The sequence below is a fragment of the Gorilla gorilla genome, chromosome 13 (assembly GCF_029281585.2).
Source record: "Gorilla gorilla gorilla isolate KB3781 chromosome 13, NHGRI_mGorGor1-v2.1_pri, whole genome shotgun sequence".
In the NCBI taxonomy this organism is placed as follows: Eukaryota; Metazoa; Chordata; class Mammalia; order Primates; family Hominidae; genus Gorilla; species Gorilla gorilla.
The window spans coordinates 84,549,206-84,566,315 of record NC_073237.2 but is presented as its reverse complement, the minus strand read 5'-3'; the positions used below and the strand labels follow the sequence as shown (position 1 = coordinate 84,566,315).

General features: G+C 42.9%; 1 long non-coding RNA gene across 2 annotated transcripts in view; it reads left to right on the top strand.

Annotated features, from left to right (window-relative positions):
- LOC101152072 (uncharacterized) overlaps positions 1-15,071 on the top strand; it is a 36,575-nt gene extending 21,504 nt beyond the window's left edge. The window contains exons 1-5 of one of the 2 annotated variants that reach the window (XR_175476.5): positions 4,275-6,375; positions 8,629-8,759; positions 10,037-10,180; positions 12,754-12,851; positions 14,726-15,071. This is a non-coding gene — a long non-coding RNA (uncharacterized lncRNA). Of the gene's footprint in view, positions 1-4,274; positions 6,376-8,628; positions 8,760-10,036; positions 10,181-12,753; positions 12,852-14,725 lie in introns of those variants that run through there. The other variant, XR_010130265.1, reaches the window with a different exon arrangement.
- The last annotated feature ends 2,039 nt before the right edge of the window (positions 15,072-17,110 follow it).

Genomic DNA, 17,110 nt, shown 5'->3' with positions numbered 1-17,110 from the left:
ACAACAGAGCAAGACTCTGTCTCGAAAAAAAAAAAAAAAAAAAGGAAGTACTGAGACTTTCATCAAATGTCTGTTGTTTGATTGAGAAAAAGTTTTATATAAAGATGAGACAAAAACGCCCAAGGAATTTTCTCTTTGGAGAAAATGTTTTCCAGTGGAAAACAACATGCAGAGAAGGCCTTTGGTGTGTTGCTGGTGGGCTGATCCCAGACTCCCCAGTCCATTTTGAACAAGCATCAGTGTTGAAGCTTTGACCTCACTGTGAAGTCAGGGAAGATGCCTGCAGGCCAGGGAGCTTTCTCCCAGACATTGCCACCTTAGCAAGGTCTCTACTGCCTAGTGTCCATGGTTATTTTCCATAGACCCATAGCTATAAACTCAACCGAACTCTCAAGAGACCCCAAACACGAATTTTTTTTTTTTTTTTTTTTTTTGCGATGGAGTCTCGCTCTGTCACCCAGGCTGGAACACAGTGGCACGATCTCAGCTCACTGCAACCTCCACCTCCTGAGTTCAAGCGATTTTCCTGTCAGCCTCCTGAGTAGCTGGGACTACAGGCACACGCCACCACGTCTGGATAATTTTTTGTTTTTAGTTGAGATGGGGGTTCACCATGTTGGTCAGGTTGGTCTTGAACTCCTGACCTCAGGTGATCCACCTATGTTGGCCTTCCAAACTACTGGGATTACAGGCATGAGCCACCATGCCTGGCCCTAATTTTTTAAATTCGGAGTGAATAGAGCACCAGAAGCACAGTTCTGCTGTGTTGCACATTCTCTGCCCTCAATATGGGAAGTTCGTTATTCCTAGGAGGTTGTGCTGGGGTGGAGGAGAGGGGTGCATGAGACACATTAAAGGCATCTTCCCAGATGGCGGCCTCAGGAAGCATCTATGAATTGGAAGCCAAGAGCTGTGTCCTATTGTGACTGATGTGTCCGTCACTCCCATACGTGGACCTCAAGTTGGCCAGAACAGCTTCACTGTGCACTTGGCTGAAACACTGAAAAATCCGTACTGCAACTTGTAGGCCCCATTGTTTAAAGTACTCCCAGACCATTTCCCTTTCATTGGTGTCGATCATTCTGACAAGACGCAACATGTGTGTTGTGATTTCAGCTTCTGAGCGACAATCTTATTTTAGGCCTAACCATTGTTTCTCCTACACATGATTTACACCCCTTGATCCTACCTGGATATTCCTAAATCCAGTGTCTATATAGTTAGAGATGATATTTCAGGGTAGTTCAAACTTCACTTTATGAGGATGGCCTTGTATTTAGCTTGCGTGGATGCCTTTCCTTGCTCAGTGCCGGCAGCATTGATGTTATTTAGCTGCATCTTTATTTTTCATGGTTTGGAAGTTAGGGCATGTCAAACAATTTATTAATTTGTTTTTTATATATGCTGCTTTTGTTTCAGCATTGGTTTATTGCGGGTGGCCTAATATTAGCAGTTTACAAATAAATCCTAGAAAGGAATGTGTGTATTCAGGCAGGGCTAAAGTAGGATGGAGACGACAGAGGGAGGGGGGCAGGGAAAGAAACAGAAAAACCCAGCACAGAAATCCTGGCCTTCTACTCGCCCATTAACAAGTTTATTTATATGAAGCAGGTCAGGCACAATTAAAGACATTTTCATTCCAACCCTCAGCAGAGTCAGTGCCTATTCCAAGTGGAGTTTATGTTCTGGGGGCAGGTGCAGCGAGAGTGGTGCTGGGTCTGCTCTCTGGAGTTTTCACACATCTGGGATCCCCACTACAGTGTCCCTCTTGATATCTCCCACCTGCCAATCAAATCTACCTTTATTGTGTTATTCTGAGGAATAATTTTAATACCAGTTCTTGATCTCCTATCATCTAGGTAGAAATAGAGGTATTATCATTATTCTTCTGTCTAGTCATGCTTTTGAGGTCACAAATTTAGTATCATTGCATGTAGTTAATCTTCACATCATCCCATGTGGACGTTGTCTCTCAGTGACTTTTATAAGAAACACACTTGTTGCTTTCAGTCTGCACCAGCAGAGCGATCTTACTTTCTAATATGCTTGCGGTGTTTTGTTTTGTTTTGTTTTGTTTTTGAGACAGTCTTGCTCTGTCACCCAGGCTAGAGTGCAGTGGCATGATCTCAGCTCACTGCAACCTCCGCCTCCCGGGTTCAAGCGGTTCTCATGCCTCAGCCTCCCTAATAGCTGACATTACATGTGCGCACCACCACACCCAGCTAATTTTTAATATTCTTAGTAGAGACGGAGTTTCTCCACGTTGCCCAGGCTGGTCTCGAACTCCTGAGCTCAGACAATCTGCCCACCTCAGCCTTCCAAAGTGCTAGGATTATAGGAGTGAGCTACTGCGCCCAGCCTGCTTGAGTATTTTTATTTCACGTGTGCCTCCTGTAGGGGGTCAAGTACTGAACTTCTTTTTTTTTTTTTTTTTTTTTAATACTGGCAATGATCTTTATTTTTTTTGAGTCAGAAGTTCTGCGTATTTGCATTTGCTGATATCAGGGACCCTCTTCTATCCCACTGTAGCTCTGTCTCCATGATTGACAGGCCATTTACTTCCTGCCACATGGCTTCCCTTTGCATTTTGTGAGTGGATCATGGGTGCTCACTGACTTGCTGGTAACTTTCTTCAAGGATTCAAGGTTAAAAAAAATGCAAAAATCCACGCCACATTTTTCAAGGAACGACATGGGAAACATTATTGTCAGCCTGCATCCCTCTACTTGATTAGAACAGTCTCCATCTGGAGGAAAAGCCCCTCTGAGACTGGTGGTGCCCACTGTTTGCTTTCCAGGTGGCTTTGAGAATGGGAGGGGCCTCACCCTAGGCCCAGGTTTCCTCAGGACACCCAGTGTGGCATGGGTAGGACGGATGTGGGGACTGAGGAAAGAAAGAAAAGAAACCAAAAATGCATCTTCTTTGCCAAATCACTCTCTGCTTTGACCCATCCCCTACCTTGTCTTTGGATCATCGGAGACATGACACTGAAATAGAATCTAAAATGAAGTTACACGTAAGCAACAAGCCCACCTGGAGGGCAGTGTCAGGTGTGGACAGAAAGGGGATGTTTCTACCTTCATCCTCCACCTCAATCCCTGCCCACAACGACTCAGATGTGTCCAGAGTGCCTGGTTTCCAAGGTCAGCAGAGAAGTAGCATGTCTTGCTCCCATCTTTTGGCTGACAATTTTTTTTTTCTTGAGATGGATTTTGACAAGAGCAACTCCCTGTGTGTTGGAAGGCAGGACTCCTCTTAACCAAGGCTGTTCAACGCACAAGTGAATTCAATGGTTATACATTTCAAGTAAGTACCTTTCAAAAACAGACAATTATGCTTCAAAATAATTAATTTTATAATTTTTGTTTCTACTAGATTGCTATTTTGGTGTCATATGAATTTATTGAACACCATTGAGCAAAATATAATATGCTTTTTTCAGTATCAGTTAAATACCAATGTCTAAGAGGAAATCTTGAGACCAGTACATTAAAATCTGATAATGGTTGTGACATTTGATATTTTTGCAACATTCTTTTAAAAAGTGAAGTGTCGCTGGGAGTGGTGGGTCACACCTGTAATCCCAGCGCTTTGGGAGGCTCAGGTGGGCGGATCACAAAGTCAGGAGTTCGAGACCAGCCTGACCAACATGGTGAAACCTTGTCTCTACTAAAAGTACAAAAATTATCCAGGTGTGGTGCGTGCCTCTAATCCCAGCTACTCAGAAGGCTTGAGGCAGGAGAATCGCTTGAACCCGGGAGGTGGAGGTTGCAGTGAGCTGAGGTTGTGCCCCTGCACTCCAGCCTGGGCGACAGAGCGAGATCTGTCTCAACAACAACGACAACATAAATGAAGTGTCAGAAGCCTCATTATAATTGAGGTTCCCTAGAACAGAGTTTTTGAGGAGATTTGCACACCAAGATCTTTGAGGCACCCTCATGGGAATCATCCTGTGAAGGAATGTGGGTAGCAGAAGGGAAGAGGCAGAGTTGGGCTGTGATGTGGGTGCAACAGCATTACAAGGATCCCAGCCAGGCCCAGGAGGGGAAGCAAGGACACCCTAGAGGCAGAGAGAACTGGCAGGTAGCACCGTGGGGGATACGAGGGAGTTGGAATCTAGATCCATCTTGAGAAAGGAGGACGCTGGAGGGTGGGATGTGAAAACTGGGGGAGAGAAGACTCAGAGGTCACTGGAGGTCTGAACAAGTGCAGACAAGATAGAGGTGCCCCGAGCTGACACGGGTGGCCTGGGCAGGGGCCGGTGTGTAGGGGGAGATCCTGGGGTCTGGAGGCCAGGGGTCGGGCCATGAGGCTGTACCGGCAAAGGCGGTGCGGGCCCTGAAACCAGGCCAAGACAGAGCTGGCGGGAGGCAGCGGCCCCAAAGTCAGGACCGAGGAGGGCCGGGCTGACTGCCAAGGAGGGCCGGGCTGGCTGCCAGGGTCAACCAGGTGGAGGCCTTCGGGGTTCGGCAAGAGCAGTTCTGTGAGCTGGCGGAGCCTGGCGTCTGCCTGCGTGACGTGGAGGAACCGCAGGCGGCGACCGCGGACAGAATGTACAGGTTTCTGGGCGAGGAATGGAGAATGAGGCGGAGCTGGGCTGCAGGAGACGGAGGCAGAGAGAGACGGCCTGGCGGGAGATGCAGGGGCCCGCGGCAGGGCCCTGGAAACTCCAGGCGGGAGGAGGGACGTGGTGGCGGGCGGGAGGGCAAGGGCTGGGGCCCGGGCTCATTCCGCAGAGCCTGCGGGTACAGCAGGCTGAGGGGTCAGCCTGAGCACAGGGAGCTGAATAGCGAGCCCCGCCCGGCAGGGGAAATGAAGGGAGGGTGGTGTGAGAGCGTCTGCCAGGGGCAGAAGGACACCGAGGGACGGCAAGCAGAGCCGAGGGAGTGCGCGCTGGCCCCGGAAGAGAGTGCGCTGGGCTGGCTGCTGAGCTACCCTCCGGAGCTGCAGGGGCTCGAGGGGCTGGAAATGCTGCGGCAGAAACTGGAAGGCCCGTGCCTAGGTTGGCTTAGGAGTAGAGGGGTGCACCCTGGTCAACCCTGCACCTCCGGGGCGCCACGCGCTCGCTGGCGGGAGGGCGGAGGGAGGCGGGAAGGAGACGCTAAGGCGCTGCGATCCCGGACGCGCAGCCCTCTCTCTAGGCGTGGAGGCTGCTGGAGCCGCCGGGCAGCTTCTCGGCGACTCCACGCGTGAGTGCAGAGATGCTGCAGGGAGGCAGCGCTCACAAAAGCAGCTCCGCTCACAAAAATACGGCCACACCGAGCAGACGTCTGCTTTGACACCACTCGACCCTGCCAAAAAGAGCAATTAATGGGATCAGAAGGGCGGGAGGTGGGAGGGAAGGCGGGGAGTTCGCAATGAGCAGAGCCTGGCTTTCTATCCCAGGACAGCGTGGTGTTCTCAAGGGAATTTAGACAAACATTTCGTCCTAACCTCAACAACAGGTCCTCGTGAGTCCTCATACAACCTATCCTTAGGCGGTAACAGGCTGCAGCTGTTGAAGTCTAATTTCACTCTATTGATTGGTACTTTCAATGGAATGCTTTCTGATTAATTCTGTGCCTTTAGTTTTACCCTGGACATGTTTCAAGACAATGTATTAATAGGACTCTGGTGTTACGTATTCAATCAATTTATAGAGGAAACCCAGAAAACTCAAATATGGTTAGAAGACTGGATTAAATGATATTTACTTTGGCAATAGAGAAATAAAAGTATACTGAACTGATGGAAATATTCTAAAACTATATTGCAGTGATGGTTACACAACTCTACAGATTTACTGACAATGGGTGAAATATGTAGCATGTTAAAAATACCAGCTGTTAAAAATGAAAAAAAAGTCTATCAGTAAAAAAATAAATACGTGTCTAACTGGAAGAAGACAGGATACAGAGGCAGGGGGGAAAGAGGGTAGGGGGGCTAAGACCCTCATTCACATCGTGGTGTGGCAGTTAATACAGTCTAAGTTTACAGAACAAGAAATTCAAGTTCAAGCATATTGCTTAAATCTAGTTAACCTATAGGAAAACTAAGTATAATAATATAAGCACAGCAAAGTAGGAGGAAGAAGACAAGTAGCCTTAATCAGCTAAACCTTCCTCTTTTATAATGGAAAGCCACTGCAAAAGAAATCGAGGTTGATAAATACAGAAGCTCGATAAGTGTATTATTACTTAAAATTTTGAATTTTGAAAGGAACTCCCCAAAAATCTAAAAATGCTTCTTGTTAAAAAAAATTTCTTTTTGGGATAGGATCTCTCTCTGTCACCCAGGCTGGAGTGGAATGGTGTGATCATAGCACACTACAGCCTCTCTAACTCCTGGGCTCAAGCGATCCTCACGTCTCAGCCTCCTGAGTAACTGTGACTACAGGTGGGTGCCAGCACACCCAGCTGATTTTTTTATAGAGAAGAGGTCGCGCTGTGTTGCCCAGGCTGGTCTCAAACTCCTGGCCTCAAACAGTCCTCCCACTTCAGCTCCTAAAGTGTTGGGACCACAGGCATGAGCCACATGCCAGCCTAAATTTTGCCTTTAAAAATTGTCCCATGAATTCCTGGATTGGCATAACAGTTGGTATTGTCTTGATAGAAGAGTTGTTGAAATAATCTATCACCTTCACACTGCCCGGCATGTGCACACACATGCATGTCTGCGCATGTCCGTATGTGTGCACATCACATGAAGGTGCAAGTGTGTGCAAATGTGCAAGTGTTTGTGTGTGCTTGTCTGTGTCCATGTGTGTCCATGTGTATGTGTGTAGGTATGTTTTAAGAGACCTGTAAAATCAAAAGAAAACTAGCCTCAAGGTAAAATTACAAAAAATCCCCACATATTTACAGTGATCGGTGACATAGTCTTTCTTTTCTTGAATAAATATTAAAATTTGATTATCTGAGATGCTTTTATATTTAGGAAACTAGTTAATACAGATTAAATTCCATTTCAATATTTCAAATATCTTCCTAAATCTTCATGATTTTTATTACTGAATCTGCTGCTAAAGGTCTTGGTACAATTAAATTTTAAAACTTTTTTGAAAGGAGGGGAGAAAATTTTATTTTTCTAATTTTATGCTTCAAATTTATATTACGTACATTAAGTGCTATGTAAACTTGTCTTTAGGATATCAGTATTTAACTTGGGCAATATTATTTCATCTTAATTTATTTGGAGAAATACAACTTAGCTGTCTGCTTATAAACATCAAAAAATGTGCCAAATGAGAAAATAGGGCATTAACAATCAGAATTTAAATTTTTTTTTAATTTCGATGGTTTTGGGGGTATAGGTGGTTTTGGTTACGTGAATAAGTTCTTTAGTGGTGGTTTCTGAGATGTTGGTGCACCCGTCACCCGAACAGTGTACACTGTACCCAATATGTAGTCTTTTATCCCTCACCCCCCTCCCAACCTTCGCCACTGAGTCAAAAGTCCATTATATCATTCTGTGCATTTGCATCCTCATAGTTTAGCTCCTACTTATAAGTGAAAACATACAATATTTGGTTTTCCATTCCTGAGTTACTTCACTTAGAACAATGGCCTCCAGCTCCATCCAAGTGGCTGCAAAAGACGTTATTTCATTCCTTTTTAGGGCTGAGTAGTATTCCGTGGTGTGTATGTACCACGTTTTCTTTATCCATTCATTGGTTGATGGGCACTTAGGTTGGTTCTTTGTCTTTGCGATTGTGAATTGTACCGTGTGTGTATGTGTCTTTTTCATATAATGACTTGTTTTCCTTTGGGTAGGTACCCAGTAGTGGGATTGCCAAATCAAATGGTAGCTCTACATTTAGTTCTTTAAGGAATCTCCACACTGTTTTCCATAGTGGTTGTACTAATTTGCATTCCCACCAGCAGTGTAAAAGTGTTCCCTTTTAACCACATCCATGCCAACATTTGTTGTTTTTTGGCTTTTTAGTTATGGCCATTCTTTCAGGAGTAAGGTTTCATCTCACTGTGGTTTTCATTTGCTTTTCCCTGATGATCTGTGATGTTAAGCATTTTTTCATGTTTGTTGGCCATTTGTATATTTTCTTTCAAGAAATGTTTATTCATGTCCTTTGCCCACTTTTGGATGGGATTATTATTATTATTATTATTATTTTCTTGCTGATTTGTTTGAGTTCCTTGTAGATTCTGGATACTAGACCTTTGTTGGATGCAGTTTGCAAGTATTTTCTCCCACTCTGTGGGTTGTCTGTTTACTCTGCTCATTATTTCTTTTGCTATGCAGAGCTCCTTAGTTGAATTAGGTCCCATTAATGTTTGTTTTTGTTGAATTTGCTTTTGGGGTCTTAGTCATGAATTCTTTGCCTGAGCCAATGTCCACAAGAGTTTTTCTGATGTTATCTTCTAGAATTTTTATAGTTTCAGGTCTTAGATTTAAGTTTGATGTTGTTTAGATCTGTGTCCGGGTCCGCACCAAATCTCATGTTGAATTGTAATCCCCAGTGTTGGAGGTGGAGCCTGATGAAGGGTGACTGAGTCATGTGGGTGGCATTCTCATGAATGGGTTAGCACCATCCTCTTGGTGCTGTTCTCATGATAAGAGTTCTCAGGAGATCTGGTTGTTTAGAAGTGTGTGACACCTCCCCACCATCTCACTCTCTTCTTTCTGCTCCAGCCATGTAAGACATGCCTGTGCCTGCTTCCCCTTTGCCTTCTGCCATGACTGAAAGTTTCCTAAGGCCTCCTCAGAAGCCGAGCAGATGCCAGCATCACGCTTCCTCTAAAGCCCGTGGAACCATGAGCCAAGTAAACCTCTTCTCTTTATAAATTACCCAGTTTCAGGTATTTCTTTATAGCAATGTGAGAACAGACTAATACAAAGTGTTTGGCCATCTTGAATTGATTTTTGTATAAGGTGAGAGATGAGGATCCAGTTTCATTCTTCTACATTTGGCTTGCCAGTTTTCCCAGCACCATTTATTGAATAGAGTGTCCTTTCCTCAATTTATGTTTTTGCATGTTTTGTCAAATATCAATTGGCTGTAAGTATTTGGCTTTATTTCTGGGTTCTATATTCTGTTCCATTGGTCTACATGCCTATTTTTCTTTTTTTTTTAGACAGAGTCTCGCTCTGTCTCCCAGGCTGGAATGCAATGGTGCAATCTCGGCTCACTGCAACCTCTGCCTCCTGGGTTCAAGCGATTCTCCTGCCTCAGCCTCCCCAATAGCTGGGATTACAGGCACCTGCCACCACACCCGGCTAATTTTTTGTATTTTTGGTAGAGATGGGGTTTCACCGTGTTAGCCAGGATGGTCTTGATTTCCTGACCTTGTGATCTGCCCACCTCAGCCTCCCAAAGTGCTGGGATTACAGGCGTGAGCCACTGCGCCTGGCCTACATGCCTATTTTTATACCAGAACCGTGCTGTTTTGGTAACTATAACCTTGTAGTATGATTTGAAGTCAGGTAATGTGGTGCCTCCAAATTTGTTCTTCTCACTTAGTATTGCTTTGACTATGCAGGCTCTTTTTTCGTTCCATATGAATTTTAGGATTGTTTTTTCTAGATGATCATGATATATTTTTCTTTTTCTAGAAGAATGATGATAATATTTTGGTGGGAATTGAATTGAATCTGTAGATTGCTTTGGGCAGTATGGTCATTTCACAATATTGATTTTTCCCATCCGTGAGCAGGAGATGTGTTTCCATTTGTTTCTGTCATCTATGATTTCTTTCAGCAGTGTTTTGTAGTATTCCTTGTAGAGATCTTTCTCCTCCTTGGTTAAGTATATTCCTAAGAATTTTATTTTTGCAGCTGTTGTAAAATGGATTGAGTTCTTAATCTGATTTGATTTTCAGCTTGGTCGTTGTTGGTATATAGCAGTACTACTGATTTGTATACATGGGTTCTGTATCCTGAGACTTTATTGAATTTGTTTTTTAGATCTAGGGGCTTTTGGGATGAGTCTTTAGGGTTGTCTAAGTATACATTCATCACTGGCAAATAGCAAGAGTTTTACTTCCTCTTTTCCAATTTGGATGCCTTTCATTTCTTTCTTTTCTCTGATTGCTCTGGCCAGGATTTACAGTACTATGTTGAATAGAAGTGGTGAGAGAGGGCATTCTTGTCTTGTTCCAGTTCTCCAGAGGAATGCTTTCGACCTTCCCCCATTCAGTATGATGTTGCATATGGGTTTGTCATATATGGCTTTTACTACTTTCAGGTAAGTCCCTTCTATGCCTATTTTGCTGCAGGTTTTTATTATAAAGGGATGCTGGATTTTATCAAATGCTTTTTCTGCATCTATTGAGATGACCATATGGTTTTTATTTTTAATTCTGTTTATATGATGTATCACATTTATTGACTTGCATATGTTAAACCATCCCTCTATCACTGGGAAGAAACCCACTTGATCAAAAAGATGTATTATCTTTTTGATATGCTGCTGGATTCAGTTAGCTAGTATTTTGTTGAAGATTTTTGCATCTATATTCATCAGGGATATTGGTCTGTAGTTTTCTTTTTTCTTATGTCCTTTCCTGGTTTTGGTAGTAGGGTGATAGTGGCTCCATAGAATGATTTGGGGAGGAGTTCCTCTGTCTCTATCTTTTGAAATAGTTTCAGTAGGATTGGTACCAATTCTTTGAATGTCTGCTAGAATTTATCTTTGAATCCATCTGGTCCTGGACTTTTTTTTTTGTTGGCAATTTTTTTAAATTACTGCTTCAATCTCACTGCTTGTTATTGGTCTCTTCCGGGTTTCTATTTCTTCTTTATTTAATCTAGGAGGGTTGTACATTTCCAGGAGTTTATCCATTTCCTCCAGGTTTTCTAGTTTCTGCATATACAGGTGTTCAAGATAGCCTTTAAATCTGTCGTATTTCTGTGATATCAGTTGTAATACCTTCTGTTTCATTTCTAATTGAGCTTATTTGGATCTTCTCTCTTCTTTTCTTGGTTAATCTCACTAATGATCTATGAATTTTATTGTTTCAAAGAACCAGCTTTTTGTTACAATCAGAATTTTTAGATTTACCCACATACTTTTTTCTTTTAACCTGCTATTGGGTTAATTTATATATAGCATTTACCCTTAAGGTTGTTGAAACATCCTATCAAGGTATTATGCAGGAGTTTACATCTTTTGCGTAAGTGGTGCCCTGGGTTGTGCTTATTCTTGACCAAATGAAAAACAAACACTGCTGGCACCATACTCTAAACTATCTTTGTATCATAGGTTGTAAGACTTGGTGAAAGCCAAAGGGAACCTTTAAGGTTGGAGGGACCCGTTAGTAGTACATCTTTGGGCTTAGAGAAGGAAAAAAAATTGTCCTATACTACATTTCACATCTCCTACAAATAGTGTTTTAGCAGCTGAAGCCTTTTTACCTCTAAAACTTATTACACTAGGGTTTACTTGGAAATATAGTTTACAACCAAATCAAGTATAATATACAGACACTGGCACTTTAGCACAAGGGCAAACTTTTTAAAAATTTGTTTTGGACCTTTAAAAGTAGGCCATAGTATAAAAAACAAGTCCACGCTCTTATATTCAGCAAATTCATACTAAAATATCCCATTCTTGTAGGATAAAGACCAAGAAAACTTTACATATGCTACAAGTTTATTACATGTATTTACATGGCTCTTTCTTCCCTAGTTACTTAAAATTTTCACATTATACAACTCCCCAAAGTAAGTATCCTCTCCCCAAAGCAAGCTTTGCAGAAACAATGAGGCCAAATCACCATAAGAATAGCTTGTGCAGGCGGGGCATGGTGGCTCACACCTGTAAGCCCAGCACTTTTGGAGGCTGAGGGAGGCGGATCACCTGAGCTCAGGATTTTGAGACCAGCCTGGCCAACATGGCAAAACCCCATCTCTACTAAAAATACAAAAATTAGACAAGTTTGGTGGCCCATGCCTGTTAACCCAGCTACTTGGGAGGCTGAGGCATGAGAATTGCTTGAACCCGGGAGGCGGAAGTTGCAGTGAGCTGAGATGGCACCACTGCACTCCAGCTTGGTGGACAGAGCAAGACTCTGTCTGAAAAAAAAAAAAAAAAAAAAGAATAGCTTGTGCAGTGCTATAATACAAAAGTGTATTTTGAAAGCTGTTGAGTCACTATTAAATAATGTTTCTGTAAAAATGGTTTTGGTGTATTTGTTGGCAGACACCTATCCACTGCATTTAAGAAAGAGAGCTATTGGGGTATACTGTGCCTCATTCTAATGAGCCCCAGGTGCCCTTTCCACTTTCATCACTGTACAGTTTACTAAAATGCAACTATTAGGAAAACTTCATCTTTTTATTTTACAGTACATCAAGTTGTTGGCATATTACCGTCTTGGGTATTTCTAGTATACTAAACATTTAGATGTTTACCTACTTCTCAATCTTTATATTCTTAGCTAGATGCTTATAATCTGATTCAGCAACTTTCAGCAATTTACTGTCCATGACTGATAATCTTATATTACTATTTTCCTCAACCCAACAATAGAAAAAGTTGGTTCTTTTACCACTCCCTAGGTCTAAACATGAATGGTTTCACTTAAAAGTTACTCAGTTGAGAACATTTAATATCAAGTACAATTATTAATTTAGTTACTTTAAGTTGTACTGATGCTACCATTACATCACAGTGCACCCAACACATAAAGCAACACATAAAGCAGATGAGATGAAGTCTAATTATGTGTGTGTGTACATATATATATATATATATATATATTTTATATATATATAGTTTGTTTGTTTTTTGAGACGAAGTCTTGCTCTACCATCCAGGCTGGAGTGAAGTGGCGTGATCTCAGCTCACTGGAACGTCCACCTCCTAGGTTCAAGTGATTCTCCTGCCTCAGCCTCCCAAGTGGCTGGGATTACAGGTACATACCACCATGCCCAGCTAATTTTTGTGTTATTAGTAGAGACGGGGTTTCACCATGCTGGCCAGGCTGGTCTCAAACTCCTGACCTCAAGTGATCTGCCTCCCTCGGCCTCCCAAAGTGCTGGGATTACAGGCATGAGCCACCACACCCGGGCATATTTTTTACATTAATTAGCAGTTCTATGCAAATAGATTAATTCCCTGGTGAATTTGTTTCAGACCAATTGACAACTATCTGTAAACATAATTAAATTTAAACATAAGTACTTTATCTTATTTTATATCTGCACTTTTTGTTTTTTTGAGACAGGGTCTCACTCTGAGATGGAATTTCGCTTTTGTTGCCCAGGCTGGAGTGCAATGGCATGATCTTGGCTCACCGCAACATCCGCCTCCTGAATTTAAGCAATTCTTATGCCTCAGCCTCCCGAGTAGCTGGGATTACAGGCATGTGCCACTATACCTGGCTAATTTTTGTATTTTTAGTAGCGATGGGGTTTCACCATGTTGGCCAGGCTGGTCTTGAACTCCTGACCTTAAATGATCCACCTGCCTCGACCTCTCAAAGTGCTGGGATTACAGGCATGAGCCACTGCGCCTGGCCTATATGTGCACTTTAGATTTTACGTTCAAATGTCTTTATTTTCTTATCTAAAGGATTAAAGGCAATAGGAAGTATATTAGTCCATTTTTGTATTGCCATAAAGAAATACCTGAGACTGGGTAATTTATAAAGAAAAGAGGTCTAATTGGCTCACAGTTCCGCAGGCTGTATGGGAAGCATGGTGGCATCAGCTTCTGGGAAGGCCTCTGGGGAGGGAACTTACAATCATGTTGGAAGGCAAAGGGAGAGCAAGCACTTCACATGACAGGAGCAGGAGGAAGGCGAGGAGATGCCACACACTTTTAAACAACCATATCTCATGAGAACTCACTCGCTATCACAAGAACAGCACCAAGAAGGAAATCCGCCCCCATGATCCAATCACCTCCCAGCAGGTCCCACCTCCAACATTGGTGTTTACAATTCTACATGATATTTCGGCGGGGACACAGATCCAAACCATATCAGGAACCCAGTGGTTTGGTGGTTAGGGAAGAATACTTGGTGATGGCAGCTCACTGCATTTGGCTCTGGCATCATTCTGGTTAGCTTCAGATTTTTGGTTTTTTTTTTTTTTTTTTTTTTTTTTTTGAGGTAGAGTTTCATTCTTGTTGCCCAGGCTGGAGTGCAATGGTGTGATCTTGGCTCACTGCAACCTCTGCCTCCCGGGTTCAAGCGATTCTCCTGCCTCAGCCTTCCGAGTAGCTGGGATTACAGTTGCCCACGACCATGCCCAGCTAATTTTTTTGTACTTTTAGTAGAGACAAGGTTTCACCATGTTGGCCAGGCTGGTCTTGAACTCCTGACCTCAGGTGATCCACCCGCTTCAGCCTCCCAAAGTGCTGGGATTACAGGTGTGAGCCACTGCACCCGGCCATAACTTTAGATCTTAGAGTAAGCTGGGACTTGATAAACTAGAGCTCCAATTTGATTATTTGGAAAAGTTTTGTTAGTCCCCTTATCTTGCATGGCTTGCCAGGCAGTTGCTGATGAGTTATAACCCTGTCCTCTTTCTTCTTACAAACAGTCTTCATCGGGGAATTCTGATCCTTGGTCTTCTATTAAGCTACTGGTAGTTCTTACTCTCCTTTCTAGATGGAGGAGCTGGGTTGTTATTCCTCTCTCCACCACCTATCTTCAGCTGCTTTGTCACCTTTCTGTCTGCTTTTCAGATTGCAGGATTTCCACTACCTGTCCTCTTCCTTGGTGTCAAGCCCAGGACAATAGGTGTTCCTTTCTGACAGATCCTTTGCTTTGTCTCAATATAGGGTTTTTCATGGGCCGATCTGCTGAATTCAGCCTAGGAGCTGAGGCCAACATCTGAGTCTCTTCAGCATATAAGTTTGAAAGAAGTCCTAGCAACTTCAAGCTTAGAACTACGGGTGGCAGCAGCTCCCTCTTGACGTCGAAGCCTCCCATACCAGAGAGAGCCAAGGCCCGGATCAAAAAAAGCCCACAAGCACCGATGACTGAGCTGCTGACTACCCCAGCATCTCCAACTCAACCTACTCTTTCTGCCTCTACCCAAATTTTAAAACTTTTAAACATGGGTTTAAAAATGGTAATGAGTAAAGTTGCATCCAAGTGTATCAAATAAAATTAAATATCCATAAATGCTGTAATAATTCCTGCTTTGATGCTGAACTAAAGAATTTTCTGCTGGGCGCGGTGGCTCATGCCTGTAATCCCAGCACTTTGGGAGGCCAAGGCAGGTGGATCACAAGGTCAGGAGTTCAAGACCTGCCTGGCCAACGTGGTGAAACCCCATCTCTACTAAAAATACAAAAATTAGCTGGGCATGGTGGCAGGCATCTGTAGTCCCAGCTACTCAGGAGGCTGAGGCAGGAGAATCACTTGAACCCGGGAGACAGAGGTTGTAGTGAGCCAAGATGGCACCACTGCACTCCATCCTGGGCAACAAGCGAGATTCCATCTCAAAAGAAAAGAAAAAAAGAATTTTCTGTTTATATTACATATAGTCTCACTTCATATTTCATTTCTCTCACCTCTGATACCTGGAGTCCTTGGCTAGTACTGAAATTGAGTAAAGTCATTCTCATGAGTTTTAGTAAACTCAAAACTCAAACCTCATGAAGTTGGCAAAACTCAAAGAATGCTTTGGTCTAGTTTGACATTGGCCAGTATGTTTTTCATATCCAGTCATTCCTTTTTTCCTGGCTGACATCCTCACTTCCTGCCTGTGGAGGAAAAGTTAAATATTAAATTTGAACTCAATTGAATGTGGACACAAACAATGGTCACCAAGTCCGGGAACAGGTTGTGTGAGTCCCTTGAGGCATTTATCCTGCCCTGTTTCGGAGAAATCTCTATTTCAAACTATCCCTATGTGTTACTTACTGAAAAACAACAGACAATCGCAAAAACAAGTTGACCTTTTTGTGTTCCTTGAGCCCAGTCACAAAGGGCCCTCATGACTGGGCCTCATGCCAAACAACTTGTTACAAAAAGAGCTAGGGTCCCAGACCGCACCAAAGCCCCATGAGACCTCTCCTCATCTGTGCACGGACTGGTGGCCGACTCTGGAGCCCAGGCTGTTGCTTCCTGGTCTGGTGATGAATCCTCCATAGTCTGGTGAGTGTAAATATATATATACATATATATCTTTTCCCATCTCCCCTTCCCATTGCAATTTGCTTATTATATCATTTGCTTATTATATGTGTATTGCGCTATACTTGGGATAAAGGCTGTTTACCCTTAAAAGTATTGTCTGTGCCTTTTCTTTTCCCCTCATGCATTTCCCACACAGAACACTGCCCTAGAGGAGGGGGTGGGAGAAATCTATGGAGATAGTACCTTGAGTCTTAAAATGGACTTTGAAGGTCTCAGCAGAAATAATAGTTTGGAAGAAAAGACTTCTGAATCTCGAAACCATGAATTCTGAGTGTCATAAGCAGTGGTACTCAGTGTCATAAAAGATTTGTCATAAACAAGTTTTGCCATGAGGAAGATAGTGGGCCATGTCTAGGAGGGAAGTTGTAGAAGAAATTAAATGTGCTAAAACCCCAGGTGTGTGGACTAGGAGGATACCTTACCAGCTACATGTTAAAATGTGCTTAAAATTGTATTAGTGTAGCCAGTGGTAAAAAGAAGGCTAAGAATTGGGATGTGTTCTTTGTCATTAGTCTAAGAATCTAAAAACTTACCTGCTGAATAAAAAATATTGAGTCTTAAGGCAAATTAGAGCCTATCTTGCTTCAGTGTTTAAAACGTGTTGGCACTTGGCAGAAATGCTTCTTCTCCTCATAATTTCACATAGTCCAGACACAAAAACAGAACATCTGGTGGGATAGAATAGATTGTTTTAATTTAATTCTAAGTATGGGAAATCCCCAAGACTCCCCGTTTGAAAGCAAACGGCTGTGTTGCAAGATTTAATAGATGATTTTTATTTAGGAGACATGGGACAGTGTGAATTTTGCCAAAGACATACTTCCCCGCCACAGTGACTGTTCTCCACCTGCCCTGGAAGTGGAGGTAGACAGCAGCCCTGGGGTATATAATTCACTGTTTCACTCATTACTCCTTGTTCTCCAATCTCTGAGCTCCTATGATCAATTTTATGTTAAATAGCTGGGAAATTAATATTTCAAGCCCATTGAGGGATATATAAAATACATTGCAATTTTTTA